The following is a 12,327-nucleotide window of genomic DNA, read 5'->3' as shown; positions in this document are numbered from 1 at the left end:
TAAAATTTATCTCGTCTGTCATTAATTGCACGTGTAATGCAGTCGTTAATTTAGCTTGGTATATAAGTAGACTTAGATTCTTTTGTAAATTACAACGACGGAGGGGCGATTACATCCGCTCCGTGTAGAAAATTTGGCGGAGATTGCCGGCTTTTGCTGCACGTTCGCACATAGACGGTAAGTCTTTCGTCGCATTAAATAGAGAGAATTATAACCCTGTTGGGTAATAAATAATGCATCGTGGATGCGTACGCATATACTCGGTGTATTGTGCTACGAATAACGTGGCCCGGGACCGAGCATGTTTAACGACCGAATAAAATTTTGATTTCGCGGCATTTTGCTGCACCAACCGTTCATTAAATCTTTATAATCTAAACGTTTTACCATGATATTTAGTTCGTAAACTCATACATGGTGCATGACAGAAATCAATCTGTATAACGAAAAAACACGAAAATGTTCGCAAACAATTTCTATAATGTAAATCTTAGAAATTATTTATAAAGGTTGCAGTCAAATATTCCGCTACGATTATAAATCTTTAAAAGCATTTCGAAGAAATTACATTCGCTGCCTTCGTAACCCAATGACAAATATATTTAAATTAAATTTTTTGTTCGCCGGTGATCATTATTGATGAAATACGTAAACGCTGGCCGTAAACATATTAATAATTTAGATATTTTTATTGAACTCGATTCCCTGATGCGTTTAACGACACCGCTGGCTATTAATTTAATAAAATTATAATGTCTGCGTCTCTCGAGTTAAAATGATTATTTTACATAAAAAGGTTAATGAGAGTATACCCGATTGGTTTAAAATATTACTTCAAGTGCCATCCTCCGGTATAAACGATAATTGACTCGCGTTATCATCATCGACATTGTCTCCTCTCGAAAATGTAGCTTTCAAATCTCATCATTTCGAATGTTATCTAATGATTAGCAACTTTTTAGTAACCGTGATAAGGCAAAGAGATCTTTTACCGTCCGCCGCACGTCGAGAGATAACATGGGACGGTAATACCTCTTCTATAAAATGTTATTCCTATCTTACGAGCAATTTAATAAAGTTTTTACGTTAATAAAATTTAATAAAAATTAAGGAATCCTAATTAGCAATTGCTAAATTGTTGCTTACGACATTAAAAAAAAAAGTATAGAGAAATAATGCTTTTAAGTTTTGCTATCATCAATTGCAGGAAATGTCGTTCCTCTTCGTTACAGCGACCGGTATAATATTAAACGAAATTGACCATTCGTATATTTCGAGTTGTATTGATTTTAAGTTATCATTATTAAATTATCAACGTGGGGAAAAAAATTATGGCAAGCATTTATTTTAAATTTATTATAAAATAAGACATAGCTAAATCTAATGAGATTTAAAACTATTTTCGAAATTTAGAATCACATTTTTTAAATATTATTTATATAATGTACGTATTAAAAAAAGTTGCAAGTATTTACAAGCAAAGTTATTTAGCAAAATCTATTGTCGGATATTCCGACACCTGAAAATTCACCTATTCTTACATCGATCCATCCCCGAACCTGAGCACGATCAGTAATTACTCCTGCATTGTACAAACTTCAAGCCGTTCTCCCCCTTCCCTATAAACAGATTAATTATTTGCACCCCTTAGTTTCGCGAAACGCCTCCGCGCCGGAAACTTCCTGTGCGATTTCAATCGCGACTAACGCTATTCGAAGGCCGCATTAATGGCCGCTAATGATGACAATGAAAACTAAGGCGAGTCGCTTTGCAAATTAGTGATAGTTCCCTCCCAGCGTTTCGCAGCCGAATGATTTCAAGTACGATCAGGATGATCGTCGCGAAGCTTTCAGGTATTGGGGAAGCTGGAGGAAGAAGACGTGGAAGAGAACACGCGTCAAACGGCCGACTATTTTCATTCATTGAACTCTTTCCCGCGAGCAGTGAAATATAAATTATAGCCTACTGGAGAGTCATATGTAGATATAGTAACGCCAAGCTATTTCGGACAGTCGTAACTCATATTTACGACCAATGGGAGTTACGCCAACTTTAAGAGGCTGCATAATGAAATCCAGTGGCAGCGGCTCTTCCCCTTCGGTTCCCCGTGCACCCCCCCCCGCCCCTCGCTCCTTCCCGGAGCTTTACCTCGTTCGCGCGCTTTTCTACCTCCGACCTCATTTTTACCCCTGTTACGTCCGCTCTTCTTTGACGCCTACGAGCCTCCATCTGCCTAATATTCGCACTCTCGCTTCGCTGGAGAAAGGAGGGCAAGGTGAATATATCACTCGCCCCCTCGCCAATCGCCAACGTCTAAAGCGCCGCGGAAAGCTCAACCTCGAGAGATACGGTTGAGAAAAATACCTGAGATAAGGTTCGCGCTCTCGAAGACACCTCTAGCGGTTCCCAACCTTTTATTCCGCAATGCAAGATGCTGATTTCTCTTTACTGCCGATCAAATGTTTAAACAGATGGACCGAAACGGATCAAGAAATTATTATTGTCAGTTAACAATTAAATATAATTGATACGCTTGCTAGAAAAAAATTGTTTCCTTCTCGCCTGCATTTTAAAGTGAGAAGAATGTACTCTTAAAAATTAATTATTAATTAATTAAGAATTGTAGTCGATCGAATCGAACGATTAATTCGATAAGCAAATTCGTAATCCAAAAAAATAAATTTCTTTGTATTAATTGAGCGCCGCGAAGGTTTAAACGTCACAACTACTCATTGTCTACGCACGCAGGGTACTCCATCTGTTTTATCCCGTCTCGTGTAGCTTCGTAGCTTTAACCGGTGTCGTGTCGGTTCACCCTGTAATTGCTTCCTGCTCTCTAAGGCCGTGTGCACATCGGCGAGCGATAAAGCTAATAGAAAAGTTAGCTTGTTAACCGAAATGCTCGCAAACTTTATATCAAATATACATTTCCCAAAGTAATTTATACATAAACTAATTGATGTTGATAATCAACTCATTAGGTTACTTTTTAAAAGGCTGTACGATTAAAAAAAATTTGCTTTCAGGTAGATAACTAACTTGAAAAAAAAAAAAAAAATGCTGATTTGCATGCACTCTGCCATGTAAAAGTGTAATTTGACTGCTTCGCTTTGATTTTCTTTTTAAGGAGATCTCGCCGATGTGCACGCCGTTTAACGTTAAACAACAACCCGACGTCGCGGAACGAGATCCATCTTCTCGGAGAAACGCTTTGGTCCCCGTAAACAAATAATGAACGCTCGATTACAGGCAAACCGTAGAGCACCCGTTGTCTATGTCGCCGTTGCAGAGGGTATATATCGCGTATTTGGTCTCGGTGACGGGTGCGGCACGTGGGTATAAGACAGCAGGACGGCGTCTCGAGGTCGGTCACGACGCCGTCGTTTGTTCGCGCTCCATACGAAGCCCCGGTCACGTTTCTTCCGCGCTTTATGCCGCTCAAGAAGTTCGAAACTATGGGCCCGGACGGCAACGGACGGCGGAAACATAAAACTCCAGACAACATAACTCACCCATTTCCGGACTATCCCTTCGAGAAATTATTTTGCAGGTGGGTGGCTCTTTTTCTCAGCCCCCTTCTCTCTCTTTGTCTCTATTTCTCTCTCTCTCTCTCTTTCTCTTTTATTCTACAATCCCGTGTCGTAGAGAAGCATTCACTTCGTATGTAAGAAAGATACGCGAAGAGAAAAATTGTTACGCGATTCTCGCATGAGAGAAAGCGAAAAGCTTTTCTTCCCTCTTTCTTTTTCTTAACTCGGTGAAACATTAATCATATCCGTCTTTCCCCGCACGCCGCAACGCCTACGGATAAATCGCCAATGCGTCTGCGGTTAATTAGGCGATTAGGCAACCGCCGCACCGCTGCACGCTTTCGCTAGAGAAATTCCGGAGCCGCATTCTTACGTCCGATTGTAACGACGTAATAGTCTGCGTTAACGATCGATCCATTAGCTATGTGCTTGCGAATATAGAGAGAAGCAGAGTGAAACTGATTACATAGAGAAGACGCTGCTTTACAATGGTTTGCAAAGTGAATTACATCGCAAAATTAATGTACATTTTCAGTCGACATGAATCCGAGATTGTTCACGGATGCATCAAACAAAAAAAAAGGGGAAAAAAAAGAAACAGAAAAAAATTCCTGAACTTAAAAATAATTATTTTCTTTTTCTTTTCTTTAAAGTCTCCCCCTCGTATTTGAATTAACGAAAGACTTAACTTAGCGCGAAGCTGATTACGTGCCCGAATAAAGTGATTAGTGACCTAATGACGGTGAGGTTACTGAATATTGCGTCGCGGTAATCGCGCATTATTTCACTGGTCACGTTTCCACGACGGGGGGGAGTTTTAAACCGCGACGGTTGAACCGAAAGGGGGATGAACGTGATCATCCCTTAATTAGAACAACTCACCTATCTTAGCTATCGCGCGAGATTATTCCCAGGGCTGCGTTAATTCAATTTTGCGCGTGTACGTATTGACACAGAGCGTCGCTCGAAACGTCGCGACGTACGGTCGGCACGCTGAGAAACGTAATAACGTACGTGTTACACAAGGTGCGCTTAATCATTTCGCGACCGCGGCGATAATCCACGGAGGCGTTTACGTAGCTCGCAATTTTCGTACACGACGCGTAATCGGATGTAACGTAGATCGTGTAATTCGTTTAAAGTTACCGTGAAACTTTATGTACCTGGGTTGTCGTCCCCGAAGTACTACCTACTGACTTAGCGATACTTTGCGCAGTGTTGCAGAAACGATATTTAATCCGGAAAAAAAAGAAAAAAAAGAAAAAAAAAAATAATAATAAATATAATAATAGCGCGGCGATGAGACGCGTGTGCAGACAGTCGACGAGAGATTAGACTGCGAGATCTAAAATGCATTTTCGCCGCCTCGAATTTCGGAGATGGACCATTATCACGGAAGTCGTTCGCTTGGCAAGCGCGCTCTCACATTCTTGCGAAGTGGTACACGTTCTTAGCTGCATCGCTCGGCTTGGCAAAGCGGCGCGTCGAGAAACATCGCCCGTGTCTGTAATGCGCCTGCTATTGCGCCACTTGGCTGTTCGCTATTCTACTTCTTCCCCTTTACCATCGCTTTCGATCTACTTCCCGGTAATCTTTGTCCTCCCATCCGCAAGAACCCATTCCCTGATGTTTAAACGCGCGAAATCTGATGTGTAAAATATATAGAAAAAGGACCGATCCCGATCGTAGATTTACAGACGGACGAGAGTAGTATTTATCGCAACGCTAATAACGCTCGCATTATAATAAATTACAAATTAAGAAAAATGTTTTTAATATAACTTTGCTAACATTATTATTTTTTAAATCTTTATATTTTATAATATATATTTTTAGTATATTTATTTTATTAGACAAAAATGTTTTTTAATGTTAACGTCAATTTTAAAGGCAAAACAGTTGTCTTTAACGTAAAGGAAACAAGATCAAATGACGTGCGCGCTCTGTAATGTCTGGTCGTATTAAAAGAATAATTTAATGAGATCTTTAACAAAAGAAAGCTAAACTTAGATTTATTAATTCAAAATTCTCTGCGCTAAATATGTGGAGGCATAATAATTACACGTGATTTCTTTTTTTATTTTTTTCTCGCAAAAGTAAAGCTTTTGAAAACTCCGGGAAAGAAATAAAAAGAGAAAGAGAACGACGGGCGGCCTCATCTTTTTAATTATCTCGAGTCCTACGAAACTACATTAATAATAGCCGAGAAAAAGCTGTATGTAGGATGCCGGGGGGAAAGGGCGGGAAATGAGATCTGCACATTCTGAGGGGTGATAATCATTTTAAGAAAAAGGAACGAGGCACCGTGGCGTACACAAAAACCCGCGCGCTTTACGAGTACATTCGGCATAGAAAGCGCGCGCGTACGACAATGGTATTCGCAGGCTCTATTGTTCTTTTAATTGGTTGGTATTTCTCGTAGGTCCGAGAGAGCCGGGCCGGGTATAATATCGGGGCGTCGTTTCTGCGCGAGGCAAATCGACTAAGAACAAAGTTATAACGTTTGCCGAATACTCGGTTTCTCTTGCAGAATGCAATTCGCGTGGAGAAGAGTGGAAACTCGCCGTCGTTCTTTCTCGAAATGAATACGCGTGAAGAGTCGCGGCGGGCGAAGCAGGAAAAGGAAAGAGAGCGAGGATAAATTTTCTTAATGTACGACACCGCCGTCTTTTTGCTGGGGAAGGCGGAGGGGGCGAGCCATTTGTTTTGCCGAATACTGTTAGCATAATGCGGTGGGGCGGGGAGACGGAGGGGGGGGAGGGATTCGCTTTCTCGCGCGATTTAGGGATTCTTGCCAGCGGCGGCTATTCCCAAACTCGCGCGAATTCGTAGGACTTCTGCGTGGCCACGTGCGTGGAATCGGAATCCTGTCTGAGCGCGCATTGTTCCACCGCGATTAAATGGAAACTCATCGAAACGTTTCGGAAATTACGGTACGCGCGGGAATTTATGAAGTAGGCCACGTTTCGAAGCTCGTACACGCCCGATGAGCCGCAATTAATCTTCATCTGGTTTTGGAATATTCACGAAACAATTATCACAACCATTCTCTTTCGGTCTTTGTTGTATACCAAAACAGATTGAAAGTACAACTTTGAATTATCTAATAATTAATACCGAACTAAAAAGAGAAAGAAGGAGAGGTGAGAAATAGTACCTGTACCAAAAAAAAAAAAAAAAGAAGGAAGTGGGGGAAAAACGGAGAATATTTCTCTCCACTTTTAAGCGCTTCGCTTCTTGCAATCGAATTTTGTGCGTTTGGCGAATAATGGCATTTCCCTTTACGAGCATAATCGAATGCATGTCGGACAAAACCGCGCTCGCTGAGAGCCTCCTTCTACTGCGCTACTGCGCATAAAAAGATCTGCGGCGCCCGTCGATTTTGTGCACCGTCATATCCTTCGTCGAGCTTATACCGTTCTGCTGCATTTCAGGAAAAAAAAAAAAAAGAAAGAAAAAAAGTGAGAGAGAGAAAAAAAAAGGAGATAAAGGTTTGACATCACGCGGTTTTCCCTGGGAAATAAACGTCAGTGAATCGCGTCACAAGCGATCTTGAAAAAGTCTGCGCACTCGGGCGAATAAAAACCACTATGTCCCGAATATCCGGAACGAAATGGGATAATAAAACTATGACCAACTAATGCGTTCAACCTTTCATATTTTGTGTACCGTGGATGATGCATTACGTTTCCAGGTTTTGACAGGCCGAGAGAACAATTTATCTTTGAAACTTCGATTATAACAAAGTTTGCGGGGGCCTCGGTTATTATCGAGTAATCGTAAAAATTTAAATTTCACTTTTGATCATGGGGGACAAAATACCGGTATTATTAAATTTATTTCGAGATTACGTTCGTTAATAATAGTTAAATGAGACGTAAGGCAATTAAAAACTTTATAAATAATAAAATATATGAAACAACGTAACTTGACGTTACTGCTTTCGTTCGAATGTAAAAAAGGTTTCCGAGCTTTAACTATTTTTTTCTTTTCTAATTTTTATTTTTATTGATAACATAGTTCCATTATCCGCTTCGCAAACAGTATACGTATACAACGAGTATGCAAAACTCCCAGACTACTCGAACGGCAAGCTAAAGATAATAAAATGGTTGGATGAATGTAGAGCTTAAACGGAACTTCACGGTATTTAGTGAACGCTGAAGAAAAAGAAGGACGCGATAGTAGACTGATCGTATGCAAATCACGGATGGCGGCGATCGTAAACTCCCTCGCCGATCGACCGGACTATTTCCCGACGTAGGAAAATACGTATACGATATCTGTTACAAGACTGTGTGCACAAGTCAAGGTTTGGGCTTAGTTAAACGACGATGCGCTTTGAAAGCGATCTTATCGAAGCACGTGTTTATCGAATCTTCATTGACGCTACCATCTCCGACGAATTTGCGTTGGTGTATATACGTAATTAATTTACCTTAATTGATAAATTGTTCGACGTAGGACCGCACGGTCTCGGAAAGGCAGTCGATATTTGACAGAACGAGTTTAATAATTAATTTTACTGATTTTTCAACTTTGTGTCATAATATACGTAGGTACTTAATATGAGAATATAAATATGACTACATTTCTCGTTCATCCAAAATGCACGGACAAAGATAATTAATATATAAGCGATTGTATATAATTCTTATTATTTCTGTGAGATTTTTCTCTTTTTATATTAAATTCTTTTCAGATTAAATTCTTTATGTCGCTTTTAAAGTAACGGTATTATTTTTTTTGCCACAAATATTACTGCCGTGTAAATTTGTGGAAAGAGATTCTTTTTTTTAATGCTTATCCTCCGCTTTATATTTACAAAGATATCGACTCCGCGGTTTCTCGATGAACGCACAAGCTGCGAGAGAAGTAAAGGTTCCAGATACAACCGGCAGCGGAAGTACGACAGGTGTGTTCTTTCCGCCGCATATGTCGTTCAGAGTCTACGAGTATTATAGCTGCTCAAACAAAAGAGCAGAAAACACGACAAAAATTTTATCTCTTACTTTCTAATTATGGCACCTGCATCGCGAGCGAGGATTTTTGTTTAATTGCATCACGCACTGTGCCGCAAACAAAACGAACATCAAACAAAGCTTCTCATTTTTATCCGTAGAACTTGCGCGGCAAAAATTTTTTAATATTCGTGAGGAAAAAAAAATATCTACGGGACCAATGCAACATAATTAACCTTATCTTTGCATTCAATTTTAAATTGCTTGCTTTCATATAGTTGTCCCTAATTAAAAAAGTGTTTTTACTGTTGCGTTTAACAGCAGCGTTGTCGCGTTGTCGCGTTGTTCGGGAAATTATACGCCGAGTGATTCGTAATAACGTTCGAGTGATTATAAAAAAATAGAAGAAAGAAAAAAAAAAAACTGGAAAGTAAAGCACGAAAGCAATGTATTACGTTTAATAATTAGTATCAAGATCTCGTCGCGAAAGACAAAATATTAGTATGTACCCGCGCACCTGCAACGTGGCAGGACTCGTGAAAATGACGTCGCAAGCCCCTTTCACGGAATGAGAAGCTCGCATTTCTCCTACCGTCGCAATCACTTTGGACCTCGACGCTCTCGCAGCTTCCGCCTCTGTGGCCACGGCTCGTTGGAGCTGCACCGGAAGTCGGACCGTGCTTTCTAAAGCATCCGTTAGGCATCCGTTTCAGGCAGCCACGAAATTCGCGAACGAACGTGATGGGAAGCGTGCTCGCGTACCGCATTAAAATTATGCGATAACTTTTGCACGAGAAATTTTTATAATAATAAATATCGTTACCGAATCGGCGCTGTTAACTCTGCAAAAGTTTTCGATATTAAAAGATTTTATTTTTTAAAAAAGTTAATTTAATAACTTAATACTTTTCTATTTAATAAAACGATTTTATATTAATACGCTCGCTTTTTTCTTTTTATGCGCATTTATTTACAAATATGGATTTTATTTATTTTATTTGTAAATTTTAATATTATCAATGAGGCCAGTAATATATATAAAAGACCATTTTGATCAGTAGCGCAGAGTTAATATCAGTACAGTAATATGTTGTTACGCGCGGCGCAATATGCAGCTTTAATCTAATTACTCTTTAATAATACTTTGTCAATGTAAATATAAGCGTATCGATTCGCTCTATCCGCCTGTGAAATTTTATCGGTCGCGCAGCGGCGAAATAAACGACCGCCGACTTGTTTTACGTGAACGCGGATTCGGCGAACACATTTAAATTTTAAATCACGCCTCGTTCTACTCTCTCTCTCACGTTTTTTTTTTTTTTTTCAACTTCCGTCGGTCGAAATACATTTTCGTTAGCGTATTATTTTTATCGGATCACCCTCGCGCAGCTGCGCGACGTTCGTATTATTTGTCGATCAAGCGATTTCACATTGATTTGCATCGGACGCCCCGTACGCAACCATCTTTTTCGCCTTTCGTACGACCGCCTGCCGATACCTGAAGCAGCGATTTTGAATCAGCATCAACGTTTGATCCTAATAATCGTCTATCAACATTTCAAGCGGTGTGCCATTACCATTTTAAAGTCATATAGAAATTAAAGAGCGGAAGATTTACGAAGGATTGATACGCGAATCCTCTTACCGCTATCTCGGGTAATGAATAAATTAATTACACAAATGGACCGACGGCGTAACAACGACGTTCTCTCGGATCGCGTGGCCGCGAAGTGTTGAAATATCGCGATGAAATATTTACGTCCCGGACTCGCCGGACTTCGATTCCCCGAGGATCCGCTCGTTCAGTCCTGTCGGAAATGGTCACTTGTTCCGACAGGAACTCAGCGAGACGTTTCGCGCGCCGCGAGCCGTTCGTACTTTGCTTGCGGTCAGTATACCCGGCGCGTCGACCGCCGAGAAAAGTAAGTGAAAGGGACAACGACTGACCCGGCACTCCGTGACTCGCACCCATCGTCGGAGGCGGCAAACCGTGAACCTCGTTACTACTGTAGCTGTTAAACCCTCACGGAACACCGCCAGAAACGTCAACAAGCCGCGCGTCGACCATTCCACGTAATTTTCAACGGGTCCGAAAGTATGTAATAATGTGAAGGTCGGTTACACGCGACTTTTTAAAATAGTTCTAAAAGCCTTATTGAGTCGGGACGCGCGCGTCACCCTGACTACGTTGACATCTTTACGGTAATGTAATATGTAAAGTATCCTAAATGAATTTTAATACAAACAAAAGAAAAATGAAAATTCCATGTCATATATATTTTATATTACTCTCACTCGTGTGTCTTATTTCGTTATCTCCCGTGCTCGCGTCGCTTTCACGTTGCGTCGCATTATTTTAATTATCAATTTAATAATTGCTACTCAGCTACAAAAATAAATTGAAAATTACTGCACAACAAGCGCAGTAAGCGCAAAACTCATTACGTAGTTCATTACCGTTACTCCCCCGGAAAAGCTTTTAACATACGCAATTAGCTTATTTTCATTATACCGCCACGCACGTTTGGTCTCTGATTCCCGCGATTCCGCCAAAAATAAAGACAGAGATTACAGCGAACGCTGAACACCGGTGGGAGGGTGGGGAAGAAGGCCAGGAAAAAGGCGCACGCAATCAAGTATTTAAATGCCGTGCCAGCGGCGCGGAGGAAGCGCGCGACGTGTAACCGAAGGAAAAACGGCACGGAACGTTTTCATCTGGCTGGTAGAAATAAACTCGGGGGAAGGGGGGAGGTAAAACTGTCGGGATAAAGTGAAAACTGTCGGCCGGAAACATAGAATAATAGCGCAATTCCCAATGATAAGATAATATCGTAAACCACGTCTTACACGCCGCCCGGTGAAATTAAAAGTTTACGTTCCCTCTTTCTAACGTCTCTTTCGCTCCGCCGCATCGCGTTTGGTTCAAGTGAAAGAATAAATGAGACTTCGATATTGGCTACCCCACAGCGAGCTCCTCAGTGCTTGTACTTATTCCCCGTTTTTGCGGAGGCACTTAGATGCTCGCTCCTTTACGCGACGGTGAACGACCGCATCGACACGTTCACGATGACGAAGTCTCTGGTAAGCACCTACTGCGACAGTACATCAAAGGACATTGTCCTCGCGCTACAGTATGCAATAGTCAATACACGCCGTGACGACGGAAATGCCTATGAGGCAACTCGGAACGTGCTCTCGCATTAGCGCAATAAAAAATTATATCCTGTTAATCATTAGCGATAAAATACGCAAAATTTTTCTAGACCGTAGTTGCCCTTCGAAGCGATAATCGCTAGAGTTTAGGAATATTTGTAGCTTAACTTCTCGATTTTTTTTTCCTTTTTTTTTTTTTTTTTTTTTTTCGTAAAGACGTTTGTCGCTCACTCTAACATTTTCGATTCAAGCAACAGTTCAGATTTCGTCAGAAAGATTAATCGAGCCATCACAAAAGTGATTAGGTAAAAGCGGGGTGATGCGCTTGCCTGATCCCGTTCTACCGTTGATCGTTTTCTTTTCAACTATATTGCAAGCAAAGCAATCATGCAAACGCCTTTTACGGAGATCGCGCGGTTAAATTGTGCGTGAAATGGAACGTCTGCCAGAAAAGTAATTTGTCCCTTTCCGTCCATACTCTCTCTCATTAATTTCATTGCGCTGTTCTGTTCTCCGTCAGTCTTTTTTTTTTTTTTTTCTATCTCACAAATTCCGTGTTTTACGAGAGAGAATTTAAAACCCGGGAAAGAAAATATTTGATTCGCGGAAACTCTGCCGGTTGTGATACTACGTTAAACATTAGCACAATTTTAGTTTTATGACTGATATAATTTCCGCAATTT

This window comes from Cardiocondyla obscurior, linkage group LG25 (assembly GCF_019399895.1).
Source record: "Cardiocondyla obscurior isolate alpha-2009 linkage group LG25, Cobs3.1, whole genome shotgun sequence".
Lineage (NCBI taxonomy): Eukaryota > Metazoa > Arthropoda > Insecta > Hymenoptera > Formicidae > Cardiocondyla > Cardiocondyla obscurior.
This window is presented reverse-complemented; position numbering follows the sequence as displayed.